This window comes from Camelus bactrianus, chromosome 14 (assembly GCF_048773025.1).
Source record: "Camelus bactrianus isolate YW-2024 breed Bactrian camel chromosome 14, ASM4877302v1, whole genome shotgun sequence".
NCBI lineage: Eukaryota > Metazoa > Chordata > Mammalia > Artiodactyla > Camelidae > Camelus > Camelus bactrianus.
The window spans coordinates 39,192,436-39,213,409 of NC_133552.1; the positions used below are offsets into that span (position 1 = coordinate 39,192,436).

A 20,974-nucleotide genomic window follows, 5' to 3' on the forward strand; every position below is an offset into this window, starting at 1 on the left:
CTAAGTGACTTTTCCAGTATTCATTGTTTTTTAAGAAAGTAAAAGACTTGGCAGTGAAAGAAATAAAGCTCTTTAATGTGCCTCTCTTTCTTATTCTTTGAAAAAAAAACTCATGGACATATTTTATCATTTTAATTACTCTAAATCAAATAGAAAGAAGCAGAAGATACAGTAGAAGGAGAGACGATTATGGCATTTCCAACACATAGTCTGTTTTGCAAAATAACTTATTATTCAAAGTAAAATGAGTTTGAATATGGCATACTATGCTTTTTCCTAATTATGAGTTAAGAGAATTTGAATTTGAAAGATATACTGAGTATTTGGTAGAAACAGTTGAATAAAATTATAGTTTCAATAATTGTTTGAGGCATGTATTCAAAACCATTGTGCTTAAAACTCGCTTTAGTGTGGGATAACATTCATAAAAAGTGTGTATACTTGAAAGTATTTTCTCTTTGCATTTTAGTGTGGAAGGAAAATAATCGCATAAAGAAATGAGAATAATCTGTGATATCCCCTATCTCACCATTAAAATTGTTTAAATCAGCCTGCTCTATAAGTGTGGAGAATCTTTCTCTTATTCCTCCATATTTACCCCTTTGGAAACTGTGTGTTTGATCAAAGGCTTATTTATTTTATGAGGAAAAAAATACAGTGAGAATCAATATAGAGCAAATAGTTTCCTAACCAGAGAGAGGGTGTGAAGTGATGCAATAAAAGATTTATCAACTCCTTACAAAGTACCCAGCACAGTAAGATGAGAGTAGGGACCTGGAGAATTCTCAAAATAGAGAATTCACAAATTAAACAATATCCATCAAATATAAATTGGACGGGCTTCAGTGGCAGGCACGACTGCTTTACTCTGTAAACTAGACAAGAGAGAGATCCTACAGTGAGAGGGGAAGGAGGAGAATAAAAGCCCAAAGCAAAATTTCATCCTGGAAAGAACAAGGGGTTGACCACGCACCACTCATTCTAATATTAGAACTGTTTAATAAAAGGGTAAATATAGATGTGATAGCAGGAAAACTAAGCAGCTGTCAAACTCCAGTTTAAGAAAACTGGAGTGTTCAGGCCTGAGAACCTGTCAGTATGAAAAAGGAACCTTTATAGGTCTCTATTATTATAAAGTCTTATTATCAACAACAAGAAAATTGTAGAATATGTAATAGGTTGAGTACTATTAAAACTCTTAATGATATAAATGAACTTATTTACAAAACGGAAAGAGACTCACAGACATAGAAAACAAACTTATGGTTACCAAAGGGGAAAGTAGGGGGATGGACAAATTAGAAGTTTGAGATTAGCAGATACAAACTACTATATATAAAATAAACAACAAGGTTTTAATGTATAGCATAGGGAACTACATTGAATACCTTGTAATAACCTATAATAAAAAAATATGTATAACTGAATCACTATGTTGTACATCAGAAACTAACACAACATTGTAAACCAACTGTACTTTAATTAAAGAAAACAATAAACTAAATCTCTTACTTGTGTAGGAGAGGCAAAACGTTACTTCTACCATCTCAGGGTTTTCACCTGGGTCTGAGAATTAAATCGGCGTAAAGCAGATTAACAGGAGAAAAGCAGACACATTTACTTAATACAAATTTTATGTGACACCAGAGCCTTCATAAGGAATCAACACCCATATAACTGGCAAAACCTAAACTTTTTTGTATTAGGTTGAACAAAGGAAAACATTTATAGAAAAGTAACTCAACTATGCATTAGATTGAAGGAAGGTAATCATTATCTTAACCAGTTTGAACAGAATTCTCTTGGTCTCAGCTTCCTTTCCTTGATGATAAGAATGTTTCTTTCCTTCTGGTGTGGAAAGGACATTTTTCATATGGGAGTTTTGTCTCTTGGTTTCAGAAAGAAAAAGGTGAGAGTCTGAGCACCATTCTTATACCTGCTGTCTTTTTAAGTGCCTTTAACACAAAACAGTTTTTTATATTGAAGAGGCATATTTTGTGGTGACATAGTTTGATTTCCTTCCATTGTGAATATGTGTGCTATGGAATTCTGAAGGTGACTGAAGATCAGTTATTTTAAAGCATGTCTCTTGAAATCAACATCTATTGCTACTTGTTGATCTATTTCAACTTTCACACTTCCTTTGTTCTGTTTCATAAGGTGCCTAATCATTTTTGATTGAAAATCAACAAGATACTGTGTAAAGTACAGAAATGTTGACTGATTGTATTACTTTGGGTTTTGACATTAGCAAAACCTGGGACAAGAATTTGAGCACAAGGAGTTAGTTTATTTGAGATGTCCAGGAAACACCAGTACAGCATGAGGAAGTCAGAGCAGGAAAAAGAAAAGTCAATAAAGTGTGCATCGTCAAACTAGTCAGTCACCCCTAGGGGAAAATTGGGGTAAATTCCATTGAGGAAGTCAGGAAAACAGTCCAGAGCATGCATCTCAGAGATATCTCACACAAAGGGCAAGAGAGAAGACGTCTCCGTCACCAGGTGAGGTTTGCTTCTGGTGTGTGGAGAACGATTAATTCCCCATCACTGCTGTCCAGCTATGCTAGTGCTGAACCAGTGGGCTCTGTAAGCCCTTAGACAAAGAGATGCAGTTTTGGGCAAATGGGACTGGCTTAAAGTAACATAGTAAGTGTCCAGGGAGATTGGTGGGGAACTGACAGCATTTGTGATGTTGCCCCCTCCTGGGAAGATGCACATTATCCTGTGTAAGGGTTAGGGCCGGAGTAACTTACTTCAATCCAATCAGGATCTGAGGCTGGTTTTCCGTCTTTCAAGCTTCAGTTTATCTTGAAAAGTCACCTGCATCGGGCAGAGCCCTGCAGTCATACCGACTGAGCTCCAGGGGCCATTATTTCCTAGGATTCTCCTTGTTCCTTTTTGAACTCCAACTTTAGTTTCCTTAGTACAGTGAGACTTTTGAAAACTGTTCTGCTTTTCAGCCACTTTCAACTTGGCACTTTACCCACTTGGCTTGTAGAGAATAATGTGTAAGTGCCCCGAGGGACAAACTAATGCTGAGTTTTAGTTTCACGTTTCTGCATTTCCCTTTTTATAGGGATCTTGAATCATTGAATCTTTTTTTTTCCTTTTGGTATCCTTCATCTTTTTTTTTTTTTTTTTTTTTTTTTTTTTTTTTTTTTTTTTGTCTCCTCAGCCCTGTGAGGAAGCCTACAGCGCTGCCAGCTTTTCTGAATCTTCACAGCATTCCACTGCCTGGTTTCTCAGCAAATGCTTTGAGAAGAAAAGCAGAACAGATGTTTGGGGAAGAGAAGATGGGTTCACCATTGTTGAGATCCGTCTTTCTTGGGACCTCACTGCTCAATGTTGGCTCAATGTTATACAGATTTTTTTCCCATTTTTTTTTCTGCCCTTAAATTCTTACAGGCAACTCCATTACTGGAGCAGAAGTCAAAGGTAGCAGAAGATAAATTGAAGAACAATTTTAAATTTTGAAAAAAATCAAACAGCAAATAGACTACATACTGAGACAGAGAAAGCAATAAGGGATTCCTTCTTTTGCACAGCAAGACAGGCATTAATCATACTTTAAGGTTTCAAGGTGTACACACAAATCTATGTGAGTTTATTTTTGACAAAGACTTGCATCTTCCTCTATGCAAAGTTTGAAGTGAACTTCATGTCTATATGGAGCTCAGCAGCGCTATAATATTATTTTTAAATAATATGCACACAGATATAGTCTTCTCCTTAAGGAGTATTTCTTGGGGCATGTTTGGGAACTCATTGTCTTTTTTTGAGGTTGAGGAATCAATAGAAAAAGCATCAGTTGCTTTTGGGATGCTTTGCTGACATAATTAGTTTACATGCTTCTTCTGTCAAGAGACTCCAATCAATATTATATAGTTTTCATGGCAAGTAGATAATATATCGTTAACAATTTTTGAAGGAAAATAGATAATGACAATTTTCACGTTGAAAATTGAAATGTGTAACAAACCGACAGGAGAAGTTAATTGTGATAACATTTAGAATTGCATCTATTTCCCTGCTTGTGACATTGAATTGTTAAGCTTGCTTCAGTCCCTGTGTTTGTTTAATTTCCATCATCATGATTCCCAAGGGGACACTGCTATTTTACAGGCTTCATACACACAATAACAAAAACCAGCCTTCGTGAAAGAGGCTAAGGGTAGGGCAATTGGATTTCTGCAATACTGATTCAAGGACATATGATAGGGCGATGTCTGTACAATTCAGTCTAAAAAGAATCAATACTGAGTGTTCAGGTATTATCTACTCTGATTGGTATAACTCTAAATATATCAGAATTTAATTTTAGAATATATTTTTCATATGAACCTAGCTTGATGAAAAATGAAATTATTAAAAAAAATCTCCAGGTTCATCAGTTTTCTGTCTAACCCATGGAAGTCTTCAGTGTTTGTTCACATTGTTAAAGGAACACTCGGCAGTTTAAGAATGGAAATTTTCTTGAGTTGGTAGATAGAATTAGAAGAGACATCTGTGGTTCTATTACTTGTACAGCCATTCCGCTGATGAGTTCTATGACCTCTGGCTAGTCACTTAGCACTTCTCTGGGCTTAATTTCCTTCCTGTGTATAAAAAAGGAACAACACTTGTAGACATCGCTACATCTATGGAAGAAAACTGCCCATAAGGGCGAAGAAGTATAATTAAACCTTGGCATTATTCCTTTAAAAATTAAAATCACATTAAAAATTAAGAAAGTCTTAAACAACCTCATCAGTGCTGTGCTGGAAGCAATTAAATATGTTGTTTTGCCCCTAAAATTATCCCCAGAAGGTTAGTTAATGCCCATTATTGTCAATGATATTTACCGGTGTAATTGATAGTGGATGTTTGCCGATCCGTTTCTTTTAGTATCTATTCTCCATTTTCAATATTATTCCTAAAATGGACATGGATTAGTTAGTTAAGCAAGAAGTTGAAACATGGAAGTTATTCAAAATCCAAGGAATTTATAAAAAATGTACAAAGTATGTAGATAAAAAAAGAAACTATATTCCTAAGAACCTTGGAGCACACAATTAACTATATTTGCCAATTATTCTAAAGTTTTTTAAGCTAAATATTTATTTTATTGTTATATTACCCCTACTACATACATCCTTTGGAATTTTTAAGACCTGAAATTTCTTTGAAAAAAAGCAATACATACCTTTACATTTGTGGCTCTTCTTTCCTGCATTTTTGGTTTAGATATGTAAAATATTTATGTTTGTTTTTGTAAAAAAAAAAAAAAGTCTTTTTCAATCAATAGTAACTTTTGAAGCTTATTTCCTATATTTCTGTTTCTTATACTTTCTGAGTTACTATAAAATAATATTGATATCTTTCTGTGAAAATTCACACCTTAGAACCATGTTAAATTTAAATGAATCTAAATAAAATAAAACTTCACATCTTAAAACCATATTAATTTTAAATAGAGTGAAATAAAGAATTTTATTTCACAAATGTCTTTTACTGATAAACCTTTTCTTCAATGTGTATAATCTAAAGAATTTAATATAAACTGAGGGAACAACCAAGGGTGTGCCTGATTTGGATTCAATTCAATGAATATCTATTGAGCATTTGCTCTATTTTATTGACTCTAGGACATCACTAATTTTAAAATGTATCATTTTGTATTTCACTAAGAAAGGACCAACACTGGAAAACTGTAATAAAATGATCCTTAACATGTAGAATATTAATATTTTGCTTAACAAATTAACTTTTGACACTTCCCAAAACATAGACTTTAGACATAGAATTTTGATGATCTATATTTGCCCCAGGGTTTCTTTGATGTCTGCATGCAAATAATAAGCCAAGTTATCTTCTTTACTTCCTGATTTTGACTCTTCTGCATCACTTTTCAACTCAGAGTCAGTTTCTGTGCTTTTCTGTACAATATACTCTCTACTTTCAAGAGTATTAGGAATTGATATTTTCTGGAATTTTCTTCTGAGAGAGTGATTACTACCTCTTTGTTACCAATCTACATGTGTAGTAAGATAGAACATTAAATGTCTAGATTATGGAGGGAATCAGTCTTAGGGTTATTAGCTGCTTTATTATTGTTATTTATATATGGTTTATATATTTCCCACCACCCAAAGTAAGTCTAACAAGCTGAATGAAAATAATAATATTTTTAAAAATCTTATTGAATTGATTTCATAGGATAAAGAATTAGATAAAATTGCTCAAAATATTGTGGTGTGTTTTTTTTTTAAAGTCCAAGAAAATATAACACAACAGACAGCTTGTCTCTTAATAAACACAGTTTTAGTCCTCAAACCTCTTTAATAAATGATACTTGTGTTGGTATTCTTCTCTAGAATTCTTCAAAAGAGTTTATTTATGTTGAGATCTATGACTTAAATCTAGGAGGTAGCTAGTTTTATTTAGTCATTGTTCCAATATTGGAATCTTCTAATATATATTTGTCTTTCCCTCATCATGAGCAATTTCTTGTTTATTTCAGTTTCTCAAAACACTTGGCTTATACACAGTGATTTTTTAAATGTATTTTATACCATTCATACTTCCTTTCATACAAAAAGAAGCAGGCATAGATTTTCAACTGTAGCTACATTCTGTTTCACATTAAAACTTAAATAAGCAGAAGGAACTCCTTCTGCTTATCCACTCTACTTTTCCCATCTAGACTCATAGCACTTCATTTTTTCTGTTGTCAGGTCTTCTCCCATAAAAGATCTTTGGTTTGCTTCCTGCTTCTTCATATTCTTACTCAGCTTTCTGTTATTAGCACTTACCAGCTGTGTCTTCTGTGAAATATGATAGCTCACCCTAAGAACAGATAAAACCATAATTCTTAGAAGTAGTTAGAACATTGTGAATTCTGCCTCAACTAAACCTACTCAAAACAGAGTTTTAAACCCCTGCTTCCTTAGTGTTTTGAACAGCCAGTCAATTTTGTTGATGCTAATACCTGGCAATAATAGATAGATAGATCTGTAAAATAGTTTGTTAAATAAAGTTAAACAGATTTCTATTTCACAGCCATTTTATTATGTGATTCTGTATCATACTTTTTAAGTGACTGCAGTGAGTATTTCTCATTCATCCTCTTATAGGGAGAATACGCAAGTATTTTTTTTTAAACCAAGTATACAAATTTAGCACAATAATGAAGCCCTAACATAGTCAAGGAGAGAGTTTTCTCTAAAATACTCTTCAAAATAAGCTCACCTACAATATGAAAATGCTAAGCACCAATTGAGACACCAACTGCAATCCTCTCAAGCAGAAAAGAATTAAAAATTGAAGGAACAAAAATAATTGAAAAAGTCACTGATTTGAAACTGAGTGTTGTCAAAAGTAAAGAGCTAGTTTGTAGCACTAACATATTCAAGGAAATGATGTTCAGTTGTTTTCAGTGACAATCAGCAGGAGGGAATCAAGCACCTCCTAGCAATTACTGAATTTCTGCCAGATTCTGTTATAACATTGCCTTAGGGGAGGCAAGATAAAGAAGATTCTAGCTAAGAAGACACATCAAGGAAAGCAGGGAAATGAAAAAGACCCATTGCAGCTTTAACTTGTGAAGTTACCTAATGATAAAAGGTGCTGTGCTTTGAGAGAGAGGGAGGGTTGATGGAATATTTAATATTGGGTAACTAAAAACAGAATGCTCTGTTTTTCTTAGGAAATATACCATTAAGTATAATTTTTAAATGTTAAGGTCAAAGATGATATTACACTTAATATATTACAGTGTTGAAATAATTTAGCAAATAAAAAACATTTTACCATGTGTAATAATTTGCATACAAGTTGTGGAAAAAATCAAGTAAAAATTTTAAATTCACTGATTTTAAAGAATGCTATGTCATTAGATTACAGACTAAAAATATAATAAAAGGAAAAATTGAATTTTGTAACAAACTATATTAATAAGAAACTAAGTAAATAAATATAAATTACAGTATACTTTGCCAGGTTTAGAACTGGATTAGAAAAAGATGATAGCTTTTCAATTTAGGTTGTATAATTTAAAATGCAAGGAAAATATTACCAATCTTCAATGACTTAGAATATATAGAATACATTTAATTTTAAAACCAACTTGATGACAATGTTAGGCAGTTAGAAATGAGCACCAGGCAAGGGGAGAGGAGGGGGAGGGAGCAACGTAGAAAATAACAGTACACCTGTGCTCAGGATAAGGGGCTCTAAAAACTTTTACTAAATGAAGGCCAGCAAAGAAGCCAGCTAGAATCAAACACTGTGGCTTCACAGCAGAGAGAAGGACCCAGCTTCACTTGGCCCACCCAATGCGCATTATAATGTAATTAACATTACAGTTTGAAGCCCCTCCCATAGGTTTCTCTGTGTGCATCATGAGTAAGAACATACATAAAAGAGATGGGTGTGCCTGAGCACAGAAACGTGAGCTGTCAATCAGCCTGAGCACTCAAAGAATGTGAGCTGTCAGTCAGTCACAAAAATGCCCCCTAAGCCAGGATATAAAAACAGGAAAAACAAAGGAGAGGCACCATTTTTCCTCTCTTGGGTTGGCCCGCCCCCAATTCTCAGGGTGTACTTTATTTTACTACCTTTTTACTTCACTAATAAAATCTTCTATTTATATCACGCTCTGTCTTCTATTAGAAATTCATTTTTTTTTGGATGACTGAGAAGTGAGATAACTTTTGTTCCTCTCCTCCGAGTAACAACTCAAAAGAATTCCTAATGATAAAGTTCTCATAAATCATTGTTTGGAAATAATGATTATACTGAAAGTGGGTGGTATCCATAGGTAGAAATGCATTCATCTATAGACTTATCCTTGGGAGTCTTCTGTGTGTAATCTGAAACCAGCCCCCATGGGAGTAGGACAGGGAGAGACTGAAGAAAATGGCAGAACACACCAGATTGCTAAGTGGCAGATTTAATAAGTAAGGGAATGTATTTAAGAGGTTTGCCTCAAAATGAATAGATTTTTGTAACAGCCCACCAACTCTTAAGGTTAATATAGAGTCTTTGACTGGGTTCTCGTGTACACAGTCCAGATAGTCTCAATACCACATTAGTGTCTCAGGGCTGTGTCCTTGGGTAGCTTCTAGCTTTAGGAAGTCAAGCAGAGTGCACATTCCAAGGACAGGGAAGGGCATGAACAGCCTCTGAATACCCAGGTCCAGCTCACAGGTCAGACCAACGGTCATGTCTTCTTAATGACCTTCCTGAACAGAAATTTTGTAAAGTACAGACATAGATATATCTATAGACAGTGATATCTTTTTATATGTGTGCATGAATATATATACATATGTATATATACAGTTGATCCTTGAATAACATGGGTTTGAAATTGCATGCATCTACTTATGCAGGGTTTTTTTTTAATAAATACATAACTGTTTCACTATACTACCCAAAGTTGGTTGAATCTGCAGATGTACAACTATGAAAATGGAATGACAACTGTAAAGTTATATGCAGATTTTTGACTCTGCAGAGGTTTGGCACCTCTAACCCCATGTTGTTCAAGGATGTGGGTGTGTGTGTTTGTGTGTGTGTGTGTGTGTGTGTGTGTGTGTGTGAATACAGACAGACAGACAGAAACAGAGAGATAGACAAATTTAATGGGAATAACTTCATTGAGAAAGAAGTTAACATGTAAAGTAAGGAAAGGACAACTTTTGAATTTGACCCGGATAGGCATTCAAATAATGATATGCCTTAATTGAACAAAGCATTTTTCTTGTTTTGGTGGGCAACACAAAGCAAAACCACTGCGCTTTCTTGAAAATGAAAATTAATTCTATGTTTCAGAACGAAGTGTGACTAAAAGGTTTCTTAAAATCTTGCATTTAAATTTTGTAACCATTGGCATTGTTTCCTTGTAAGTACATTACAAAATCTTGAAAACTATTACTCCTGCTCTACTACACTCCCCAACCCAAATCCCCCTTCTACACCAGAAATGAAAGACTTCTATATAACCAGTGATTTTTAAATCACTCCAACCCAATTAAAGTAAATATTATCTACAATTGTTATTTCTCACAGGTTACAGTAAGCCATGTAACTTCTCCCTTGCACAAGCACAGATAGAAACATATTCATAGGCAGAAATGATAATGACACATCCACACTGCCATTACTGATTACAGTATAACTATAAGTTAATACTCTAACTCTATTTACCTGGATTAATCTTTTATGGTTATATAACTATAAAAGTTATTTAAAGTAGGTCAGAGAGCATGCATTTTTCTATTTGTGTCAGCATCGGCTAAATGTTACAGAGAGCAGAGCTGGGTCTTACCCCTTTGCTGACCTGCTGGCCACTTGATTTTAGTCCACACAGTCTCCCTGGATCACTCATGGGAAAAAAAGAACTAGCTACTAGTGAAAAGCAATACAAGTATAATAACCTTTATTGGATTTAACTTCAGGACCTTACCGAAATCACAAAGAAAATTCTACAGGAATAAATAGTAAATAAATATTATTTTTGATAAAGTTTACCAAGTATAAAGTAGGCACCGTGGCTCATCTCTTTGAACTGGAATCTTATCCCACATTCTTTTTCAGTCCTATCATCTCCAATCTTTAAAGAAATCATTATTTTCTATTTGTCATTTTAGATGACTGTCATGATGACCCCAATCTGGACAAACTTTAATTGTAGAAATAGCTGCTACTCTTGCTTTCATGGGCTTAAATATGACTACATTACTTCCTCCATCAGGGGATGTAATGTTAAAATGTACTTGTCATTCATACTGGCATTGACACTTTGTCTAAACATTGTGGGTAAGAGCTCCTCTTTGGGTCACTGATACTTGAAATATTGGAATAGCTTCTATAAAATGTAACAGATAAATGAGCTTGAAAGAAAACACTATTATCATCCACTTGTGCTGTCCATGTTCAATAAGTAAAAGAAAGACAGTAGAGAACAACAGTTGTGTATTATTAGCAAATACACCTCTATTGGCCAGGGTTCTCCAAAGAAACAGAATAAATAAGGGATTATATATATTATATATTAGTGAAATAAATAAACATATATATAAAGAAATTAATCATATACAAATATTTATATATTAAATATAAGGAGATTTATTATAAAGAATTGGCTCACATGATTGTGGGGATGAGCAAGTCTGAAATCTGCAAGGCAGACAGGCTAGGAATTCTAACAGGACTTGAAGCCGCAATCTTGATCAAAATTTTTTTTTCTGGGAATCTTATTTTTGCTATTATGGCCTTCAGCTGATTTCAGAGGTCCATCCACATTTTTCAGGGAAATTTTCTTTACCTCTTTAACTGATTGTGAACGTTAGAAACATCTACAAAATACCTTCATGGAAACATCTAGATTAGTATTTGAATCAATAGTTAGAATCTAGGGCCTTGCCATGTTGACACATAAAATTAACCATCACACCACCATTTGTGAATTGCTTTCTATGTCACATTAACTGTTCTGTTATTCATTGGCTTATTTAAAGTTAGAAATTAGCAATTTAAATAATATATACAATGGGCAAGGAGCACCGCTCAGCCACTGTGTACTGTTGTCCTGCAGTGGGCAGCAAGGACGGGAAATTTATGCTGGTCCACAAGGTGATGCTGGAGGGCCAACTAGAGGCTCTTCCAAGACAGGTTTGATGATCTCTCCCACATCAACTGTAGGGAGATGAACCAGAGCCCCTCCGAGCAAAGCACACAAGATCTTGTCTCCAGTTGCTGGCCAGAGCCCAGTGTACCCCTCCAAGGAGTTTGAGTTCCTGAGGGCTTCTTTTTCATCACTGATGGCTTTGAGGAGCTCAAGTCCTCTTTCTACAAACCCCAGGACCCCTGGTACCTCTGCTAGAAGAATAAATGGCTCACAGAACTTCTCCTTAGCAGACTGATTTGGAAGAAGCTTCTGCCTGGGCCGTCTTTGCTCATTACCACCAGGTCATGGCTTTGAAGAAGCTCCACATTTGCTCAAAGGTCCCAAGCATGTGGAGATCCTGAGCTTCTCCGAGACATAAAGGAGGGAGTGCTTCTACAATTATTTCCCCACTGTGGAGCAGGCGGCCAAGTCTTCAATGTCATGCAGGACATTGAATTTCCCTTCACACTATGATTTGTCTCCACAGTGTGCTGGGTCATTTGTACCTGTTTTAAGCAGCACTTGGAAGGTGGGAGTGGGTGTGGCGGGGTGAGACAGATGTCCAGGACCATAACAGCAGTTTACAAACTCTCCTTTCCGAGTCTAATGCCAGGGATATCTCTCCCTCCATCCACATAAGCATCCTCTAGAAGGATATCAAGTGTGCAAAGTTCTACAGCTTCATCCACTTGAGTTTTCAGAATATTTTGGCAGCCATGTACTATATCCTGGAGGGTGGGGAGAGTGGGTCTAGCCCAGAACAGAACATGAGGATGTTGTTAGCTGAGTACGGGTTTTTAGAAAGGGGTTTGTTGGCACCCCCAGTCCATTTCCTCTTTGAACTCCTGAACGAGGAAATGAGAAGCAACCTGAAGAAAAGTCTTGCTAGAAGATATTCCTTGCATCAAGATGGAACTATTGGAGTGGATCCAAAGCAAATCTCAGAGCAAGGGGTCTGCCTGAAGTAGGGCTCCTAGGAGTTTTTTCCGCTGTCTTTATGAAACTCAAAGAAGGAGGAATTTGTACAACAGGCCCTGAGTGACTTCCAAGTGGTCATGGTCAGCAACATCACTACCTTGAGTTCCTGCTTTTTGTATGAAGAACTGCAGGAACATCTCAATGGTGCACTTATTCAGGGCTGCCTCCAATGTGGACAAAGAAGACAGGGTGAGGTGCTACAGGTACAGTCAAGAGGAACATTTTACCAGATGCCCACAGTGAAGAGCTTGCTGCTCCTCTAAGTGCTAATCTAAATCTGATAAAGCTGGTTTTGTACCTGCAGCCCCCCAAGAAGCTAGGGGTAAAGCTGCTGTATCAAGGACTCAGACACCCTAGCTGTAAAATTCAGAACCTGAGGCTGAAGCGGTGCTGAGTTTCTAGCACTGCCAGTGAGGACCTCACAGCATCTTGGATAGCTGATAAGAATTTAATAAGGATGGACCGAAGGGGCAATGACCTGGGGCTTCCAGGCAGGATACTGCTTTGTGAGGGGCTCCAGAATCCCAGATACAGGCTGCAGATGATTCAGTGGAGGAAGTGTCAGCAGGAGACTGCTGCTTGCCAAGACATTGCCTCCATGCTCAGCACCAAACATGCTAGACAATTTGAGTTGAGGCTCTTATGTGAAGACTTAAGGCACTCAGTCACTGGCTGAGAATCTTGTGGTTGAATATTTGCACCTCACTGCTGCTGCCTCTGAAGACCTGACCTCTACCCTCAGTGTGAATCAGCCTAACAGAGCTGGATCTAAGCTTCAAGGGCCTGGAGAACCCAAGGTGCTGGGATGTGTAAGGGTTTCAGGCACCCCAGTGGAAACCCCGGACTCTCCAGTTAGGCATTTGCTGACTCAGATCTGCAGAAGGGTGTCTCTGCTATGCTTCAGGCCAGCCATCATTTCTGGGAGTTGGAGCTGAGTCTGAATGATCCGGAAAACTAGGGTACATGGTTGCTCTGTGAGGGGCTATGTCCCTACTTAAAAACTCCAGAAACTATGACTGGAAAGCTGTCAGCTCATAAGAAAAGTTTGTGAGGATCTCCCTTCTATTCTGAAGGTTAACCCAGACCCAGAGCTTTATCTGACCAATAGCACCCTGGGAAAAACAGGTATCAGGCTGCTACACAAGGGCCTGGGTTATTGTAGCTGCAAAAGTTGGGTCTTTTGGTTATTTGGAAGGGACCTGAATAATGACCCACAGAAGACTGGCAGCACTTTGCCTAACAAAACCTTACTTAGACATCAGCTGCTGAATGGTTCTGTCTGTTGGTTCTTCTCTTGTGTCAGGAGGGAGGAAGATCATGCCATGACCTGCTAATCAACATAATGATCAGGCTTTTTATTTTCTCAAGAGATAAATTTACATACAGAATAAATCCTTTCTGCTTGGGATTTATGCAATCTACATATGACAGAGCTTGGAATTTTAGTTTGAGGAATGTTGGTGCCACAAAGAGAATTTATAGCAGGGTCCTAGATGATTCTAGCACAGAAGCTCTCAGCTGAGGGTGATTTTGCCCCATCAGGAGACACTTGACAATATCAGGAGACACTGAGGCAGAGGGAGCCACTGGCATTTAGTGAGTGGAAGCTAGAAGTACTGCTAAACTTCCTACAATGCACAAGACAACCCCTGCAACAAAGTATTTTGCATACATGTCAATTGTATCAAAGGTGGAGACCTTGTTCTCAAATATTAATGGTGCAATAAAGATGCTAGACCATCTAGAAGGCTGGTGTACCTTAGAATGCTTGTTATGCCAACAACCCTAACAACAACACTTGCAGTCTTCTTTTGCACAATGATTCTGTCCCTTGGCTGGAGCCAACTGGACCATAGTTGGACACCTGCCATATTAACCAACTATAGGTGACCAATAACCTGTCCCATGCTTTAGATGACCAGAATTTCACATTTGGTGATTTGAACCAGGAAACTTCAGACAAACCAATGATTGTAGAGAAATTTCAGAAGAAGGCCATGAGCCTGCAACAATAAAGCCTTAAGTGAAGCTATCTAGAAAGACCAGAATTTATGGGAAGCAGAGGAAATTTGTAGAGATAAAATATTTGGTAACCTTGTGACTTACAAAAGGTTGAAAAAGAAGTAACTCAGATTCTGAAGACATCATTCCTGTGGACATCAATAAATGTCCCATAACTACCCACATGAAAGAAAGAAAGAGAAAGAAAGAGAGATAGAGAAGAAAGAAAGAAAGAAGAAAGAAAGAAAGAAAGAAAGAAAGAAAGAAAGAAAGAAAGAAAGAAAGAAAGAAAGAAAGAAAGAAAGAAAGAAAGAAAGAAAGAAAGAAAGAAACGTGTTGATAGTGAAACATGTAAATTAGCTATTTGAAGAAGGCATTTATTGGGCTCTTAAAACTTAGTGTATAATTTTTTTTAGAAGAAACTGAATACAATCTTCAAAACACATACATCAAAAAATTTAATTAGCTACTAGGATGAAAAGCAAGTTTTGTGTTTACCATTTGTCTGATGGGAGTCACTGTTTTTGTTTTTGTTTTTTATTTCACAAGGGAAATAGATTTCTGTTGTTACTGACAGTATAAGAGATTTCTCAATATTTTATGTTTCCCTTATCTTCATCTAATACATTTTAAAGTTATTTAAAGTGCATATACAACTTTTGCCTTTTCAAATGTTTTAATAAAAGTGTGGTGACATAGTTTGATCATTTAATGGCTGTATAATAAACTAAATAATGATTAGTTCTAAGAAGCAATTTGTTTCAAGAAATGACCAACTAGTCAACACTTCTAGCAACTTTAAATTATCACATTTGCTAATTGGATTTGTGCTTTTCTAAAGTACAATGTGTGAATCATGTTTTGCAAAATTAATTTATTACAATTATTTTGCCTTAGAAAAATGATGTAGACAATGTACCTTGTGCACATTCTGAAAATGACATGGTATCATATGAAGGACAAATAAAGCTGTATAATTGCATATATACTCAAAAGTTTATAGATGATATTAATGATTTGAAAATAGGAACGACTTTAATTTTGGCAAATTCCAATTTTGGCAAACACTAAGTTTGACAAATCCTGCTAGCATTCTGCCAAAACATTTCTCTCCTTCACCCATAGTTATAGGATTTCAGCCAAGCACAGGATGGAGAATGTTCCTTAGCTTCTCTTGCATTTGCATGTGGCAATTTGACCAAATTCTCTCCTATAGAATGAGAGCAGAAACAATGTATTTTCACTGAGTGTATTTGACTTCTCCACCCTCTCTTTTCCTCCTCTCCTGAATGAACTCATACTATAGCAGAGCCAAAGAATAAAGAAGGCAAAGATGGAAGGACCTGAATTTGTCGAGAAGAGCTTCTTGCTGCCCTTAGTCATCTTCCCTGGATTGTTAAATTACTGACAAATTAAGGCTGTATGTACCATACATTGGTTATTTTTTTTAGAATATTTTAATATAACAACTAATTTCCTAGGAAGCTACCCAGATTAATTTCCTGAGAGTGTTAAAACAAATTACCACAACCTGTGTGGTTTAAAATATCAGAAATTTATTCACTTACAATTCTGGAGACCAGAAGTCCAGAATCAGGTTATGAAAGGCTACTTTCTGTCTGGAGGGAAGGCAGCTCTAGAAGAGATTTCTTCCTTGCCTTTTTCAGCTTCCAGTGGCTGCCAGCCTTCCTTGGGGCTGCATGTCTTCCTTGGGGCTGCATCACTCCAATTCTGCCTCCATCTTTAACACCACCATCTTCTCTTCTCCCCAGTCCAACTTTTGTGTATTTCTCTATAAGGACTCTTGTCATTGGATTTGGGGATCACTCAGATAATCTAGAATAATCTCATCTAAAGGTCCTTAATGTAATTATATTGGCAAAGGATACTTTTCCTAAATAAGATTATTCAGGTGTTCTAGGGGTTAGGATGTAGACATACATGGTTTTGGGAACCACCATACAACCTACTACAGTATCTTTAAAAAATCTTATGGATTTTTGTCTCTTTTCCACTCTGTAGCTGCACTATCTATAATGTTTTGTATTGGTCACATAAACATTCAATAAGGAGTGCTTAAGCCTTTAAGTGGAGTCTTTCACAATTTTACATACCGGTTATAAATAGGAGTTCACAGTCTCTAATTTAACTGACATTAAAATAAGATTTATCTGCAGTGATTGAATTTAGAAAAACAGAAAATAAAAAAATAGTAAATAATCAAATTACAAGTCTTTTCAAAAATTCTTTTCTTTTCTTTCTAGGAGTGAAGGATCTATGTAAAAAGGGATGAAAATGCCAACAATTCCACTGCAGACGCTGGCCACGATCACATGATGTTAAAATGGGACTCTTTCTACCTCAATTTCAGCTGAAGCATAAACACAATAAAATCCAAGAACTCTTGAGACAGATAACTTAAAAATTTTTTAAATGAGAATTTCTAAAGAAGATTTAACTTGGAGAGACGTCTGTGTGGCTGTTCCCAGAAGAACAGGAGACAGGAATGAAAGGATGCATTTCTAATTCCAACTGTAGTGAGAAGGGCTTCAACAGAACCACTGAGAGCATGTGCTGTGTGCTTTGGTAATTGGTGGATATGAAGGACTAGTTCCTGACTCATGCTTAGGAAGGATCAAATTACCTGTGGGTAGCAGGGTAAAGGCTGCATCTGCCAATAACTGTTCTCCCTTCTTGGAGTGGTTAATATGTGCATAAATCCCAGTGGCTATATATGAATTCTTGCAGTAGGGTCAGCCTAGCCTCATGTTAGAAGGGAGTCTTCCCAAGAGGGAAATCTGACACAGCAAAAAATCCCAGTAGTAAGAGAGTTCCTGAGGAAGGAGCTGCAGATGAAATAGTGACATGGCCCACACAATTGGAAAGGTCTGGTGGGGTCAGACTCCGAAGGACCCAAAAAAGCACCCACAAGGCAAAGTCATTCTTAAACATCCACCATGCCTACAGTGAGCCAAGCTTCTTACAGCATTTTAAGTAGAGTTAAGACGTTGGTGTCTGTCAATCTAACTTCTCCTCCTCCTGCTCTGGGAAAAGAGATAAGAGTTATGAGTGAGAAAGAAAGAGGATAGTCTATGGTCCTCTCCAGGAAATAGGTGGCAATCCTGTAATAAGCCCCAACTTGGAAATGAGAAACGAGGCTGGGATGGGGGATTTATTGCCAATGAATACAGTTTGCTGTTAAACATGCATTTATTACACAAGAAATTGGTCATGCATAATTGATAATGAGGTAAATAAAATTACAAAAAATGGCAATTGTGTTAGCTGTTAATTTTCTCTAAGCTACCAAACAACACTCCCTAGTCTTTGTCCCACCCTTCTCCTCATTTGTCTGTAACCATCCACTCCATCATTGAGAAAATCTATCTTCCATCTTCTACTATCTGTTCACTCAGTTGTTTAATCCAGTGTGATGTATAGTCATTTTGGAATTCTTAACTCATGCCCCCAGAGGAAACACCTTTCTCAACTGGACTGTAGTACTGGTGTAGAATTCCCTTTGCCTTTTGTCTTTCATACTCTACTCAATTCTGAAGTTAATTAGGTTGGCCCCTCTTTTCCACCCTATTCTGTAAGGTTGTTTCATACATTTATAAGGCAGTTAGATTTTTTCTTTTTTGGTCACATTCTTTATTCCATCCTGGAATTTTCTGGCTTCCTTAATTTTTAGAAAAATGTACATACATTAAATGTCATTCTTTACGCTTTATGCTTTCAAGTTCTGTAGACTTTGAAAATGGGATAGGGTCATGTATGCCCAGTTACAATGTCATAGAATTTCACTGTTTTAAAATGCAATTCTTTTTGCTTCACTTATTCAATATATTTCTTCCAATTCCTAGCAACCACTAATGTGTTTACTGTCTTGGTAGTTTTTAACTTTTCTGGAATGTCATATAAATGGAACCATACAATATTCAGCCTTTTCAGACTGGCTTCTTTCACTTAGCAATGAACATTTATACCTTTGTGTGGCTTGATAGGTTAACCCTTTTTAAATTTCTTACTAATCCTGCCCTATATATATGCACTCCTGTTTGGTTTTTGTTGTTATTGTTTATTTGTTTCTTAATTCATTAACCTATTGAAGGGTATCTTGATTGTTTCCGGTTATAGACAATTATGATTTAAATTGTTGTAAACTTTCAGGTTTTTGTGTGGACGTACTTTTTCAGATCAGTTGGGTAAATATCTACAAGCATGATTGTTGAATTATATGTTAAGATAAAATTTAGCCTTCTAAGAAACTGCCAAACTGTCTTCCAAAGTGGATGTACCACTTTGTATTCCCACTGTCAATGAATGAGAGTTCCTGTTACTTCATATTCTTGACAGAAACTGATATTTTCAGATTTTAGAAATTTATCAGCTTAACTGGTCTATACTAGTACCTCATTGTTTTTATTTGTAATTATCTAATAAAAATGTTATTGAGCATTTTTTCATATGTCATCTACATATATTCTTTGGTGAGATATCTTTGTAGATATTTTGCCCATTTTAACCAGGTTTTTAAAAATTTTATTGTGGAATTTTAAGAATTATTTTTGTAAGTTGAATAGATGTCTATATTAGAGTCCTTCAGAGAAGTAGACCAGTAGGATATAAGAGATGAAGCCAGATGATAGATAGATTAGATAGATAGATAGACATAAAAAGGAGATTTATTATGAAGAATTGGCTTCAGACTACTATGCAGACTGAGAAGACCCAGGAAACCCAGGAAAGCTGGAGACCTAGGAAAACTGGGGTTGTAAATCAGGCAGAATCTGAAGGCCTGAGAACCAGGGGAGCCACTGGTATAAAACCCACCCCTAGGGACAGAGAAGAAGAAATGAGATGTCCCAGTTCAAACAGCAAGGCAGGAAAAAATGGGTGAATTCCTCCTTCCACATTTTATTCTATTCAGGCCCTCATGTGACTGGATGTTGCCACATTGGGGAGGGCAATCTATTTTACTGAATCCACCAATTCAAATAATATCTTCATCCCAAAATACCTCACAGATACAGCCAGAAATAATGTTTCATCTGGGCACTCCATGGCCAGTCAATTTCACACATAAAAGTAACCATCACAAGTCTACCTCTTGCCAACTTGGCACCCATAAACATTGCCTTAAACCATATTTCATCTCCAAATAAAGACAACAACAAGGTTATAATTCCCCTAACATGATACAACCATGCTGAGTACTACCAAAAACACACTTATCCTTTCTTCAGAAGAGGTGGTAAAATCCTCAAATGATGTTCACTTTTCTCCTTGATATCCTGTAACAAATTTTATATCACAACCTATTTCATAAAGCAAAATTTTAATTCTTATATGGGCCAATTTATCATTTTATAATGCAACATGCTTTTGGTGTTGTATCTAAAACTCCAACAACAAGATCATGTAGAGTTTCCCCTTGTTTCTTCCTAGAAGTTTTATAGACTTACCTTTCACGTTTATGTCTCAAGTTCATATTGAGATAATTTTTGAAAAGTACAAGATCTGTATCTAAAGGTTTTTTTTGTTTGTTTTTGGGTTTTTGTTTTGTTTTGTTTTTGCATATTGACTTACAATTAATTGTTCCAGCATGATTTTGTTGAAATGACTACTCTTTCTCCAGTGATTTGCCTGTGTCTTTATTAGAAGTCAGTTGGCTGTATGTTTGTGGGTCTATTTTCTTAGCTCTCCATTATCTTGCATTACCTATGTGTTTATTATTTTGCCAATCCACACATCTTTATTACTAAATTTTATAGAGATTATTGAAAGAGTGCTGTGGCTTCTCCAACTTTGTTCATCTTCTTCAGTATTATTTTGGTTATTCCAAGTCTTTTGCCTTACCATAAATTCAGGTGTACTGAAAAAGAGAATCTAGTTATTTGCCAAGTTGAACAGTTGCTTAGGAATCATTAGAGAGTTTGAAAGGAGAAGAAAAGACATATTTATCAAATGTATGTTTGGAGTCTGGAAAAGTACTTTATGCATAATATTTTGACAACCTCTGCTCATCACTTGACACTAACTGTGGAAAAAACAGAATCAAATTGTATCAGATTCCTATAATCTACTAAAACTAAAAGTATGTGCTAAAATTTAATACAGTATTTTCATTACTCTGGAAGATTATCCCTTAGTTGATTTGCTACAGTGTGTCCTGTAGCAGCAAGAGACTTTGAGAGTAAATACATTCCTGTCCTGACTTAGTCATCATGGCATTGGGAAAGGTATAGTCTTCTGAGGCACTCAGTTTGCTTATCTTTAAATGCAACAAATCTTGCACACACTCAGCCAAATGTTTTACTCATGATTTAGCTACATTTTGCATTTT

The 20,974-nt window shown here is 36.2% G+C and overlaps 1 pseudogene; it reads left to right on the top strand.

Moving 5' to 3' along the window:
• Positions 1-13,896, top strand: part of LOC105083667 (NACHT, LRR and PYD domains-containing protein 12 pseudogene) — a 36,079-nt pseudogene extending 22,183 nt beyond the window's left edge.
• Positions 13,897-20,974: the final 7,078 nt, after the last annotated feature.